Here is a 12,425-nt window from a genome sequence, read left to right as displayed (position 1 = left end):
GAATATAAAGATTACCCACCCACTACAAAATTTATAAGCATAAGTTTGATCTGCAAAAGCCAGGCTACTCATAATCCTTCATTTCCTAATTCTTAGATGTTAATTTTCAGATTTAATACAAAAGTCAAAAATAAGTAAAAGCAAATAACCAGGAACCTCAACTCACTAAGTAGTTGTGCTACAACTGGAATTAAGTAATTTTTTTCTTAAAAAGTCTGTCTCTGGGCACATCTTAAATTCTATACCCATTAATACTAATCCTTCATACCATCTACCTTTGCAACTCAGAGTAATTAAATGAAAATAAGGAGGAAACTTCTGGGGTATTTAAAATTTGTTAAAAAACAAATGGTTTTTCAGTTGCCATTTTCATTAAAGAAAAAAATGCCATCACTTTTAACAATGTTGGAAACAGAGAGGGTTGTTTGTTGCTGTTGTTGTTGTTGTTTGATGAATTCTGAGTTAGCCAGAAAACTCTGTTACAACATCCTGTGTTTTCTAATAATTGAATGGTTACATTTTTTTCCCTAAACATTCCTCTTGAAGAACGTCTCCCAGTTTCCACCTTTCTTAATTGCTATCCAGCATGAAATGAAGTAACAGGGCTCAACTGAGTTGCCAATAGTGACTCAGCTTCTAGAATGGTACTATCTCCTATGACTTCATGAATCAGTATTGGGTTCCACACAAGTGTGAGAAGCTTAAGTCTAGTCTCTGAAGAAGATTAAGGTTTTCTTTTCTTTGCAAAGGAAGCCCTCCCTCCCTCTCTCTGTCCTCTCAATTTCATCTCTCCCTGTCTCTTCTAGAACTTCATGTATCAATTGTGCCCTCTTCAGTGTTTATTCTAGCCTCTTCTGTTGGCTATTTTCCCTTAGCGTTCTAATGCTCAAGTGATTTTAATTCATTAAAAATTAAAACCATCCTCTATCAAATTACCAACTCATCCCCATCCAGATTCTTAAGTAACTACACACTGGTCTCCATGCTGTCACTCCACACACTGCTTCAACCTTTGATCCATTCTCCATCAGCACCAACACACTGAAATGTATCTTAAATTTCACCCACGCTAACCTGCTTCAGGCCTCTTTACCCATCAACCTCTCCTTCCACCTTCATTGACCCTGCATTCTTCTGGTTCTCCTGCTTCTGTCAGGTCCTCTTGCTGGGCTCTTACCCTTGAAGTCTCTAGAAGCCTTCCAATCTTCTAAAGAAACACTATCTCCTTCAAGATCAACCTAAAATGCCAAATCTATGGAACTTAAGTCATCTATGAAACCTTTCCTGACTCTAAAAATAGTCATCCACACCTTGCACATCCTCTTTAAAAGCTCTGATCACACCAAATGGAACTTCCAGCCATTAATCTACCAAACATTATTGAGCAGCTTCTTGGTGTCAGGTACCGTTCCAGGCACTTGGGATATCTTAATGAAAAAAACCAGGTTCCTGCTTTTAAGCAGTTGCATTCCAATGAGAATAACTGTGGCATATATGACTACTCTATAAAGGAAAAGTACACCAGGAAAGTAGAATGAAGAATGGCATGGTGGAGCAAGACAACAGTTGTTAAAATCAAATATGGTGTTTCATATATGTCTCCCCTGATATATTGTGATTTTCTTGAAGGCAGAAATCATGCCTTATTCGTTTTTGTATATCCAGGGCTTAGCCTGGTGCCTGGCACATGGTACATTATCATTAATTAATTTGTTCCTTCCGCAAATATCTATCAAGGAGCTACTATTCCCCAGGGAGCTGTGCTAGGCACTATGAATAATAATAACAGCAACATTTATTGAGCACTTATTCTGTGCCAGCTACTTCAATTTCATAGATTAAGAGACAGAGGTTCAAGAGAATTAAAAATCTTAATAGTCCAAGGTCACAATGCTAACAAATGGCTGAGCTAAGCTCTGATTTGAACCCTGCTACTCTGACTCCAAAGTCTATGATCTTAGCCACCGTGGTACTCTGATTCTCTAGTTCCTGTCCTCAAATTGTTTATAACTAGTAGATAAGACAAATATTAACATACAGCTCTCAGGTGATCAATCATCTTGGTTTGCCCAGAACTGATCCAGTTCTAGTACTGAAAATCCCACATCCCAGGAAATTCTGTCTCATGTAAATTAGAACAGTTGGTTAAAGTCTGCTCAAATTTTGCTTTCTCAGTTAAGCCCACTCTGACTTACTATAAGTGTAACTGCCTTCCTGCACCACTTCCAATCTTCCATAGCCTAACCTACTTTTTCCTATCACACCATCGTATAGCATACTATACAACTTGTTTACTTGTTATATTCAGTGTTTATTTCCAATCAGTTAAGCCATAATGCAAGCACAAGTGGTAGTACCTACCACTCAATAAAGAGCTAGTACCTAGTGCTCATGAATGATCCACTCAACATGGCAAATTCCCTTGAAGAAATATGCCTCTCATTTTATGGAGTCACCAAGGAGGGTCAGAAACACCTTCCTGAAAGAACTGTAGCTAATTCCTTAGTAGGAGTTTGTCTTGTAGACAAAGAGGAGCCCAAGAATATGGGAAAGATATTTCAAACAAAGGGAAAGACAATTGTAACCTAAAGGCAAGGACCAGCATGGCAGCTAAGTATGTGTGTGTGGGAGGTGGGGCAGTAAGGAGTGGTTTGGAGTTGCTGGGATACAGGGAGTGAGGCAAGAATTGGCCAGACATAAGACTAAAGAAGTAAGCAGTTCTTTAGAATGATGTCCAATATATGGCTCTTTATTATCCCAAACTCTGAGTCCCAATTACTCCTTTCCACATCCCTCACTCCAGTCAAGTTGAGCAATGTTCTACTCTCAGTTCATGGTCTAGATTACTGTGCCATTTTTTGTCTTTGAAGAGAAATACTACTACTTAAAATGCTCTTCCCCTCCAGTTCTCAGATATTCTCCTTCAAGGTACAATTCAAAACCACGTTTTCTATGAACACTGAATGCCCATACCAGGTAATACTCAGAACCGTTAATCTGTACCTCCCAACTCTTAACTTCTTTCTTCACTCTCTTAAGATTACCTTTCTTTATGAAGAATGTTTAGTTTCTGTCCACCTCTCTCACCTCCTCTCTGACCACCTACCTCCACTAACGACTTTGGCTTCTTTCTGCTTCTGGCAGTTGCTCATTCCCACCTCAAGACCTTGACACTGGTGTTCTTTCTATACAAAACTGGATCACTCCAGGTCTTCACTTAATTGCTTCCTTCACATCATTCACATCTGCTGCTAAGAGAAACATCCCAGAACTCTTCCCCCTTTCAGCCACTCTCTATCATGTTCTCTCTGTATTCATTTATTTATATGATTAATCAAGTACCTATTTAAAAGAATTTTTTTGCTAGAATGTAAACCTAATGATAGCAGGGGTTTTGTCTGTCTTGTTCCTTGCTCACTCCCCAGTGATTATAACACATAATAAGACTCAATAAATATGTGTGGAATAAATGAAAACTTCATGTCCTCTATTAACTTACCAGCTACTTTGAGAACATAGAAATTCCTTTATATGTCATTGAGTCCCCGATGGTACATAGTCTTTTTCCTAATAGTAGTTATTCTGTCATTGAGTCCCCGATGGTACATAGTCTTTTTCAATAGTAGTTATTCAAATATTTATTGAATAAATAAACAGGAGTTCTTTGGATGTAGTCTCATGATAAAAAAAAAAATCTGCAAACCAACAGCTTGCTGTCTATTAGAATCACCTGGAGAACTTGAGAAATGTTAGTGCCATGGCCCCACCCTCTGATATTCTGATTTAATTGGTCTGGGAAGGGGCTTGGACATCAATATTTTTTTAAGGTTCACATGATTCTAATAGACAGCTAAGGTTGAGAACCATTGCTCTCAACCCTACAGAAGAACGTGAATCCAAATAAAATGTTGAATTTCAAACAAGCTTCAGGACATAGCCATCGATTTAGTTCCTGAATTGCTCTCCATAAGGAACTGGGAGCAAATACCCTCTTTCACAAATACCTGTTGAAAAAGAACACTTTGGGGAGAGAAAAACTACTTGGTACCACACACTGAAGAAGGTGGCCTTTCATGAAAACACTATTTAGACCCGTCTACTGTTTGTAATTTCTTTGGAAAAAACCATTGGAATTAGCACATATAGGCCTCCTATAAGTCAGAGCAGGAAAATGCATATTGTGTCATAAAGGCTTTTAGTATCACTCTTGAAACAATTTGGAGCCTATATGCAGAAGGGTGGATTATACCTCCCTATCACGGTATTAATATGAATATGTAAGACTGTTGTATTCAGGATGCAATAGACCTGCAATGATTTAGGCAGAGAGGGTGTTTGTAAAGCAGAAGAAAGCCTGCCTAATTAGAAAACGAGAAATAGGAAAATAAATAAAGGGGTTGAACAAAGTCGGCTCCAGCACTAATTTGCCTGGAGACATTCTAACACTTGCTGCAAAATAAATCGAATTTTTCTGCATACATTCAATATTTGTTAATAAGCTGCCAGCTAGCATTTTTCTGTATTTCCTGCACATGCAAGGAACGGTGTGTTTATTGTCAGACTGGCACATGCAATGAGCCACATGGAGGCAACTTCCAGTCTATGGAGGGATAGCCTGGCTCAGGGGATGACTGTCCCCAGTCACAAACCTGGAGTGGGGGTGGGGGGACAGCATGGGTGGATCCATGGGACTCACATATTATCTCGGGGAGGAAAATAATGATTTTTAGAGGCAATTTGACAAGGAATTTCTCTCCTGCTAGTCTGGGTTAGCGTTTCTGAATGTGATAAATAACAGGGCTGTAGGACAGCCCATTTTTTTCTTTATTTTGATACCCTTACAGCAGTAATCATGCCTCTTGTCAAGTGTTATAAAGATAAAGACAAATGTTCCCTATTGCTATTCTGTCAATGCAGCTCAACCCAAGCCGGATGTATGGAAGGTACCATTTGTCTTGTCTCCATCACAGATTGAGGCACATCCTGTCCCAACAGGATCTTCAGGTCAGAAAAATAGAAATCTGCTGTTGATGGCATTGAGGCTTATTCTGCCTCTTCTAGAAACTAGCACCCCATGTGCATTCCCTCTATGCCGACACCGAGATTTGTCTTCCTTTTCTGGGACTATCGATTAGACCATGCAACATATCCTTAAGGTCAAATAGCAAAATGAGCCCTTTGTAACATAAGATGGGCTTTGGTATCCATGATTTTTTTAATAAGAAGGATTCCATACAGTCATCACTTATTGATGGTAGCAATATTTGCAAAACATAATATTATTTCCAAAGATGTACTTCAGGAACCCATTTGAAAAAAAATTGTGTATGCCAAAACAGATGGAGTTTGGCTTAATTGTTGAAATAAATTGCCATATGGAATAAAACACAGCTGATTATTGCATTAACACTAACGTTAATATGCTTCGTCATTCTGTTGCCATTGTAGCTACAGTTGTCACCAGACTTTAATCAATATGTTTATAAGGGAACTCAAATTGTCTAATTTGGGACCCAAAGCAGATCTCATAGATTATGTAATCATTTTACAAATTTAAAAAATGGGGCTTACAGAGGATAAATGATTTGTGTAAAGGCATATACCCTACAACTTGGAAACAAAAGACATACTGAAAACATAGGGCACATATGGGCAAGGCATTCATAAAGAGCAAGGTCATTATGACTCAAAATAAAAACTACCACTATTGCAAATGGGCATGTCAGGAGACTTGGTGCAATTAGATGAATTAGACATGACTACCTAATTTGACAAGATTCTCTCTTATGCTTAGCATTTCTTAGTAAACACTCAAGATATTATATATGTTCTTTTCTTGAACTTTTTCAATGATTTCTCACTTAGTGCCTTCTTCGCAGGACATTCTCAATATAAAATAAAAGCTACTGTGGATAGAAGGAAAACACAAACAAGCCACAGAATATGGTGGGGGTGGCGGGGAATGGGACACAGGAACAAAGAAATATCTTCCATTTCCAGGTGTGGTTAGTGGAGTTTTTTCCTCTAAGTTTTTCTCATAACTGTTGATCCTTCCCTGGTCCTCTTTTCTCTGTAGAGTGGGAAATGAATGGGAATTGATCTGAAAAGCTATTTCAAAAGTTATTACAGGATTGTCAGTAATCCTCTAAACCTAACCTCCGTCCCTACTGCCACCCCTATGCCCAACACACAAAACCCTTTGAAAAGATAGTGTTGGAAGTCTGAAGTGAGAAAGCAGTAAGCCAGTGGCTACCCCCTACCCCCGCCCCAGCTCAAGGTCAGTGACCCAGAAACAAGTGAGAGGAGGCCTCCAAATTCTGTAAAAGTAATTGTACAGTTGCATTGAATGGCTGCTTTATCTCATGATTTGTGTTTCATCCTACTACAGCAAACTTTTAAAAGATGTCCAAATCCTTTCATTTTCTCTGGATACCACCCCTGACAGAGTCCTCTGTTACAGTATTCTTCACCTTTAATTCCTTTTTTTATTTTTTGTTATGTTTTTTCTATCCCTGATCATTTGTCCTGGCCAAAAAAAAAAAGGAAATCAGTAACTGATATTGAATAAGTCCATGAATCTAACATTAATTGAGCTCCTGAATTCTAAGTCGTAGGCAGTGTGTGTTTATATATTTGTTTCTGTTGATTATTTGTTATGTGCAAGTTAGGATAAAAGTCAAGCTGCTATAACAAAGAGATGTGAAAATATACTGGCATACTTAAGGGGATAGTTTATTTTTCTCCCACATAACAGACCAGTGGCAGACAGTGGTCCAAGATGGGTAAGTAGGTATGATCTGCAAAGTAGGTCTGATCTGGGTCCTAAGCTAGTGGGTTACCTCTGCCATCTTTAACCTGTGGCTCCCATCTCCTGGCCTGAGGCTATTCCATTTCCCAGGCTGAGGAAATGGGGACGGAAAGATGAGATGGCAAAAGAGTGGACAGCAAGCGGCTTTCTTGGCACACATTTTTTTCCGTTCATGTTACATTGGCCATAATTTTGCCACATAACTACACTTTAGCTGCTAGAAAAGGCAGGGAATTTAGTCTTAAGTTGGACAGCCATGGGGCCAGATAAAACTCAAATGTGGAAAGGTGGGGGAAAGGGGAGAGGTCTATTAATAAAACCAAAGAGAGAAAATGGATGTTGGGGTAGAAACACTTGTCCCTACCACAGTGTGTTTTGGAGGAAAAAGGAGCAAAAAGAAAATATATTTCACAAAATATAAACAATAGGGATATGAGCTGTATCTGTTAGATTTTTCTGTCTCAAACTTAGCACTTAAAATATGTATTTGCTCAGAATTCAATGGATTGGGTGGGTTAGGCTCAGCTGGGATGGTTCATTTCTGGTCTGTGTGTTTTTGGTCAGGCTCAATCACGTGTCAGATGGCTGACAATAGCATCATTGGTATGTCTTGTAGTTTCCTGGCTCTTGGCAGAGGAAAAGGAGGTACTTGGCCATATGCTACTCATCAGCAGGTAAACCTAAGCTTGTTTACATGCTATTGGCCACAGGGTTACCAAGAGCAGCAAGGGAGGGTACTGTGCATGGTACTTTCGTTTTCTTTCTTTCTTTCTTTCTTTCTTTCTTTCTTTCTTTCTTTCTTTCTTTCTTTCTTTCTTTCTTTCTTTCTTTCTTTCCTTCCTTCCTTCCTTCCTTCCTTCCTTCCTTCCTTCCTTCCTTCCTTTCTTTCTTTCTTTTTAAATTTATTTCTGAGAGAGAGAGAGAGAGCATGAGCAGGGGAGGGTCAGAGAGAGAGGGAGACACAGAATCTGAAACAGGCTCCAGGCTCTAAGCTAGCTGCCAGCACAGAGCCTGACAAGGAGCTCAAAGCCACGAACCGCGAGATCATGACCTGAGCCAAAGTCAGACGCTCAACCGACTGAGCCACCCAGGCACCCCTGCATGGTACTTTTCAAGGGTCTACTTTATCACAGTTGCTAATATTCTATTGGCAAAGCAAGTCACATGGCCAAGTCCAGAGTCAAGACATAAAGAAATAGATACCAGCTCTTAATGGGAGTTGCAAAGTCACATCAAAGGGACATGCATATAGGAAGAAAAAGAATTTCTGACCATTTATGCAAATATCTACTATGAAAGCTAGACTCGAAGTATATACACACAAAAGTATCACACAGAATATCCTGCAAAGCTTTAAAACTGTTCTAAAATTGTTGGCAAAATTTTGTAAAGGGAATGATTAAATATATTTTATCTGTAACATCATGAAAAGTACAAATCCAAGTATAATGAACCATTTTCCCTCTAGGAAATAAAATAAGCTCTTTAGGGTGCCTGGGTGGCTCAGCCAGCTAAGCATCTGATTCTTGATTTTGGCTCAGGTCATGATCTCACGGTTTGTGAGTTTGAGCCTTACATCAGGCTCTGCACTGACAGTGTGGAACCTGCTCAAGATTCTCTCTCTCCCTCTTTCTCGGCCTCTCTCCCTCTCTTTCTCTCTTTCTCTCTCACTCAAAATAAATACACTTAAAAAAAAGTATTAGAGAAGTATTATGAAAACAAAAATGACACATCTGGGTAGCTAGATTGATATTCCCCAGAGAAGGTATCTTTTGAGCTTACTGCATAAAATTATATTAGCCCTAATGAAACTCAGAGAACATTTTATATCTCTCCTCATTTAATTCTCTAATTCCACAGGCCTTACTCTGGTTTCTCTTAAGATCATATAAATCTTTCGCCTTTCAATTCCACAGGCCTTTATTGTGTGCCTACTGCATACTATGCCCCGTGGCAATTGTATAAAGACAAAGAATCTTGTAATATTATGAGTTTGCACATTTTTAAATTTTTTCTTGTTAAGTCATTAAAAACAAGAGTTTGGTGAAATTGCTTCCTTTTTTTGGATAGGAGAACTAAATAAGAAGTGTAACTTACTGAAACTATCCAAAGATGCAGTGGCAGGAGCCCAGGACAGAGTCCAGAGCTGTCCTCGCACTGTGTTTGGGCACTATAGATGGGAAGAAGGCAAGCAGGACAGAAGAGGAGGAGATGTCTTATCATAGACATTTTTAGATGCAAAACTGTGATCATAAAGTAACAGATGAAAGTAGTAAAGTTAACTCTATGTGGTTAGCATTATAATATGCTTCTAGGGGCACCTGGTTGGCACCTGGTGAGTGTCTGACTCTTGACTTCAGCTCAGGCCATATCCCGGGGACGTGGGATCAAGTCCCACGTAGGGCTCTGCACCGAGCATGGAAGCTGCTTAGGATTCCCTCTTTGTCCTTCTGCCCCCTCCCCCACTCATGTTCACTCTTTCTCTAAAATAATAAATAAATAAATAAATAAATACTATGCTTCTAGAAGCTTCCCATCTCACTCATAATAAAATCCATAATCTTACTATGCCCTACAAGAGCCTGAAAGACCTAGCTATTCCTCTGACCCTCATCTACCGTCTCCTTCTCCCTCTATCTGACCCCACCATCCTGCCTCATTGCTGTCCCTCAGAAACAGCAAGACATCTCACCTCAGAGCTTTCACTTCCTGTCCCCTCTGGCTGGACCACTTTTCTTTCCCAGATCTCTGGAAGCCTTTCCTCAAATCTTCACCTTACTAAGGAGGCCCTTCCTAAACATGTTATATAAAACACAACCTTCCCTCTACCTCTCATTCTCCATTTAACGTGGTCTCTATTTTGTTCTTAGTATTTATCATCACCTTACTTCACGTATATTTATTGTCTGTCTCTCCTACTGAGTATAGGCTCTTCAGGATATGGTCTGCTTTTGTTGGTTGCCTTATCCTTAGTTCCTAGGAGAGCGTCTGGCACACATTGAGGGTTCAGTAAACATTTGGTGAATTAATTATCTTTTATTTACATATATTATGTATTATATTATGTATCTATATCTATGCATATATATACAAATGTATATATGCATACACACTCACATATGTCAATGCAGGATAATTGCTACAGTGTGGTTCTGGGATTCATTAACAGTCTCTTTTCACAGGACATCACTGTCACTCTAAATTTCTTAACTTTATGTTTCTATCTGGTTCTGATCTCCTTTTGTTATTCTGTTGCAGTGATCACTGATTGGTTTCTGATTTATATTTTACACAGATTTGTAAATTTCACCTTCTTTTGTCAAACCAAGTATAACTAATTAAAGAGAATCAGCATGACCTTCAATTTCTTACATTGTCCTCTTTCAAGTAAAGATAATATCTGCTCTGAAATACATAGGTGCTGTCTATAATGTTATTTCTTTTGATCTAGATGGTTCCTTTCCTATTTGCTATTACACAAACCCAGGCAGTGATGAAAGACAGTGTTCTTCATACCACAGAGGCTGCATTATAAAATGATCCCCCAAATTCCTGCTATACAGTATCTATTGCAGATGTATAATGAAAAGGTTTAAATGCACCTTTCAATAGTTGGGTTCCTGTAAGTGAAGTAAGGCTTTCAGATTAATTATTGCTTGGAAGTGCCTTCCCCATTAAACAAAAGCTATTTGTTGTGTGATTGCCTTCTGCTTCTAAAATATCCTCTCACTTAAACACACGGGGACAAAACCTCACTGAGGGCTTGCCATTTAACCTTTCCACTCCTAGATTCATGTGGGCCACTGAGTACAGGTAGATCACCATGGAGAGAACTCCACAGGAACTCAGAAGGTGGGCTAAAAAAGCCAAGCAGGGAGAAAAAAAAAAAAACAAAAAACAAAAAACAACAGAAAACTGATGGACAGGTAGGAAAGTTTATAGCACAGCACCTAACTTCCCACCTCTCAATTTTAGCCCTTCTCTTTACCCCAACAGCCACTTCTCCAATTTAGACCCTTATAACCTCTTCCTCAACTATCCCAGTGGTCCTTGAATGTTCTCTCTGACTCCACTTTCTCTTTCCTGTAATTTCTCCTTGATAGAATCACCTGAAACTTTTCCCTAGCTCACAAATGGAATGATATCACTTCAACAACCTTCAGTGCTTCTTGTTGCTGGTAGAGTCAACCCCGTACTCCTTGCCAAAGCACTAAACAAACTTTTTGCTGATCTAATCTCAGGTCACTCTCCCAACTTCATTTCTCAGTACACACCCTCACTCAGCATTAACACTGTGGCTAAAAAGAGCTACGTCAGGTATTCTCTGAGTTTTTTCACTCTGCCTCCTTTTATTTCTTCTACCAAGAAACCCTTCCCATGAAAGCCAGTCTACTCCTCCTGGCCCAGACAAAATTGACCTAATTCATGAGACCTTCCTTGGTCCTTTCAGTCCAAGGAACTGGAACCAGTTGTTCCTTCCCTTGTGTTCCATCAGGTTCTACAATTTCTTTCTACTGAATATGCATCATACTCTTCCTTGTTATTTGGTATATGCCTTAGTCTCCCCCCAGTAAATTGACAGCTCTTCAAAAATGTATTCATCTTCATATCTCTTGTGGGGCTTATACCATGTGCTAGGCATGATTTCAAATGCTGCAGGTGTTATGAGTCATTTTTTAATCCTCCTAATAACCATACAAAGTAGATACTCTTATCCCCATTTCACAAATTAGTAGAACTAGGTACAGCCAAGTTAGGTAATTTGCCTACCCTCCAGGAGCCAGCAAGTGTTGGAGTCAGTCAAACTTACCCCAGAGAGTCCACACTTAAACACTATACTATGCATATATTTAAATTTATTCAAAGAAAGCATTTAAATAGTTCCAAAGAGTGATAGAAAATGCTATAAAAGAAGGTGATAGGAATATTAGGGAGAAATTCAGACTATAAAAGCCCAGAGAAGTTAAGCCACTTACCTGAGTTCACACAGTGAAGTACCAAGAGAGGCAAAATGAAATCTGGGTCTCCAGAGGCTGGCCTGGGGTTCTTCACACTAGATCAAGGCTGCCATGTGGTTCCTATGGAGTGTGTCTGGGCAACAAAAAAAGAGATGAGAAATATAATTGAGTTTCATGTAATTGTAAAAAGTAATGAGAAACTCAGGCAAAGATGGATCTCAAGATACTACAAACTCTCTAATAAACACATCTCTGCAGATGAATTTTCTTAAGCTCCAAAATGCAAAAACCTAAATCCATGGATCCAAGTAAATGCAAATGCAAATGGACGGAACCTAAAAAACAATAGCAAACTCCTTTTTAGGTACTTACCATATGTTGGGAGCTGTGCTAGCACTTGATCTAATTTCATCCTCACAACCAAGCCATCATAATTATTACTATTAGCCTCATGTTACAGAGAAGGGAACAGTCTCTGAGAAATTGAGTGACTTTCTGAAGGTCACAGAGAGGGTAAGAAGTAGCACTGGGATGAATATTCCAAATGAGTGTAATTTTTCATAAAATATAAGTTTATTCCTTGAAGTCCTAAAACCATTTTGGATTTCAATGCTCTCACATGTTGTATACACTTTCTTGCCTTCCAAGAGAGAGAATTG

The 12,425-nt window shown here is 39.1% G+C and overlaps 1 long non-coding RNA gene across 1 annotated transcript in view; it reads right to left on the bottom strand.

Annotated features, from left to right (window-relative positions):
* LOC120220260 overlaps nucleotides 1-11,885 on the bottom strand; it is a 34,990-nt gene extending 23,105 nt beyond the window's left edge. Inside the window, exon 1 of the long non-coding RNA XR_005525506.1 lies at nucleotides 11,785-11,885. This is a non-coding gene — a long non-coding RNA (uncharacterized LOC120220260). The remainder of the gene's footprint in view (nucleotides 1-11,784) is intronic.
* Nucleotides 11,886-12,425: the final 540 nt, after the last annotated feature.

This window comes from Hyaena hyaena, unplaced genomic scaffold (genome assembly GCF_003009895.1).
Source record: "Hyaena hyaena isolate Hyena2069 unplaced genomic scaffold, ASM300989v1 scaffold_679, whole genome shotgun sequence".
Lineage (NCBI taxonomy): Eukaryota > Metazoa > Chordata > Mammalia > Carnivora > Hyaenidae > Hyaena > Hyaena hyaena.
This window is presented reverse-complemented; position numbering and strand designations above follow the sequence as displayed.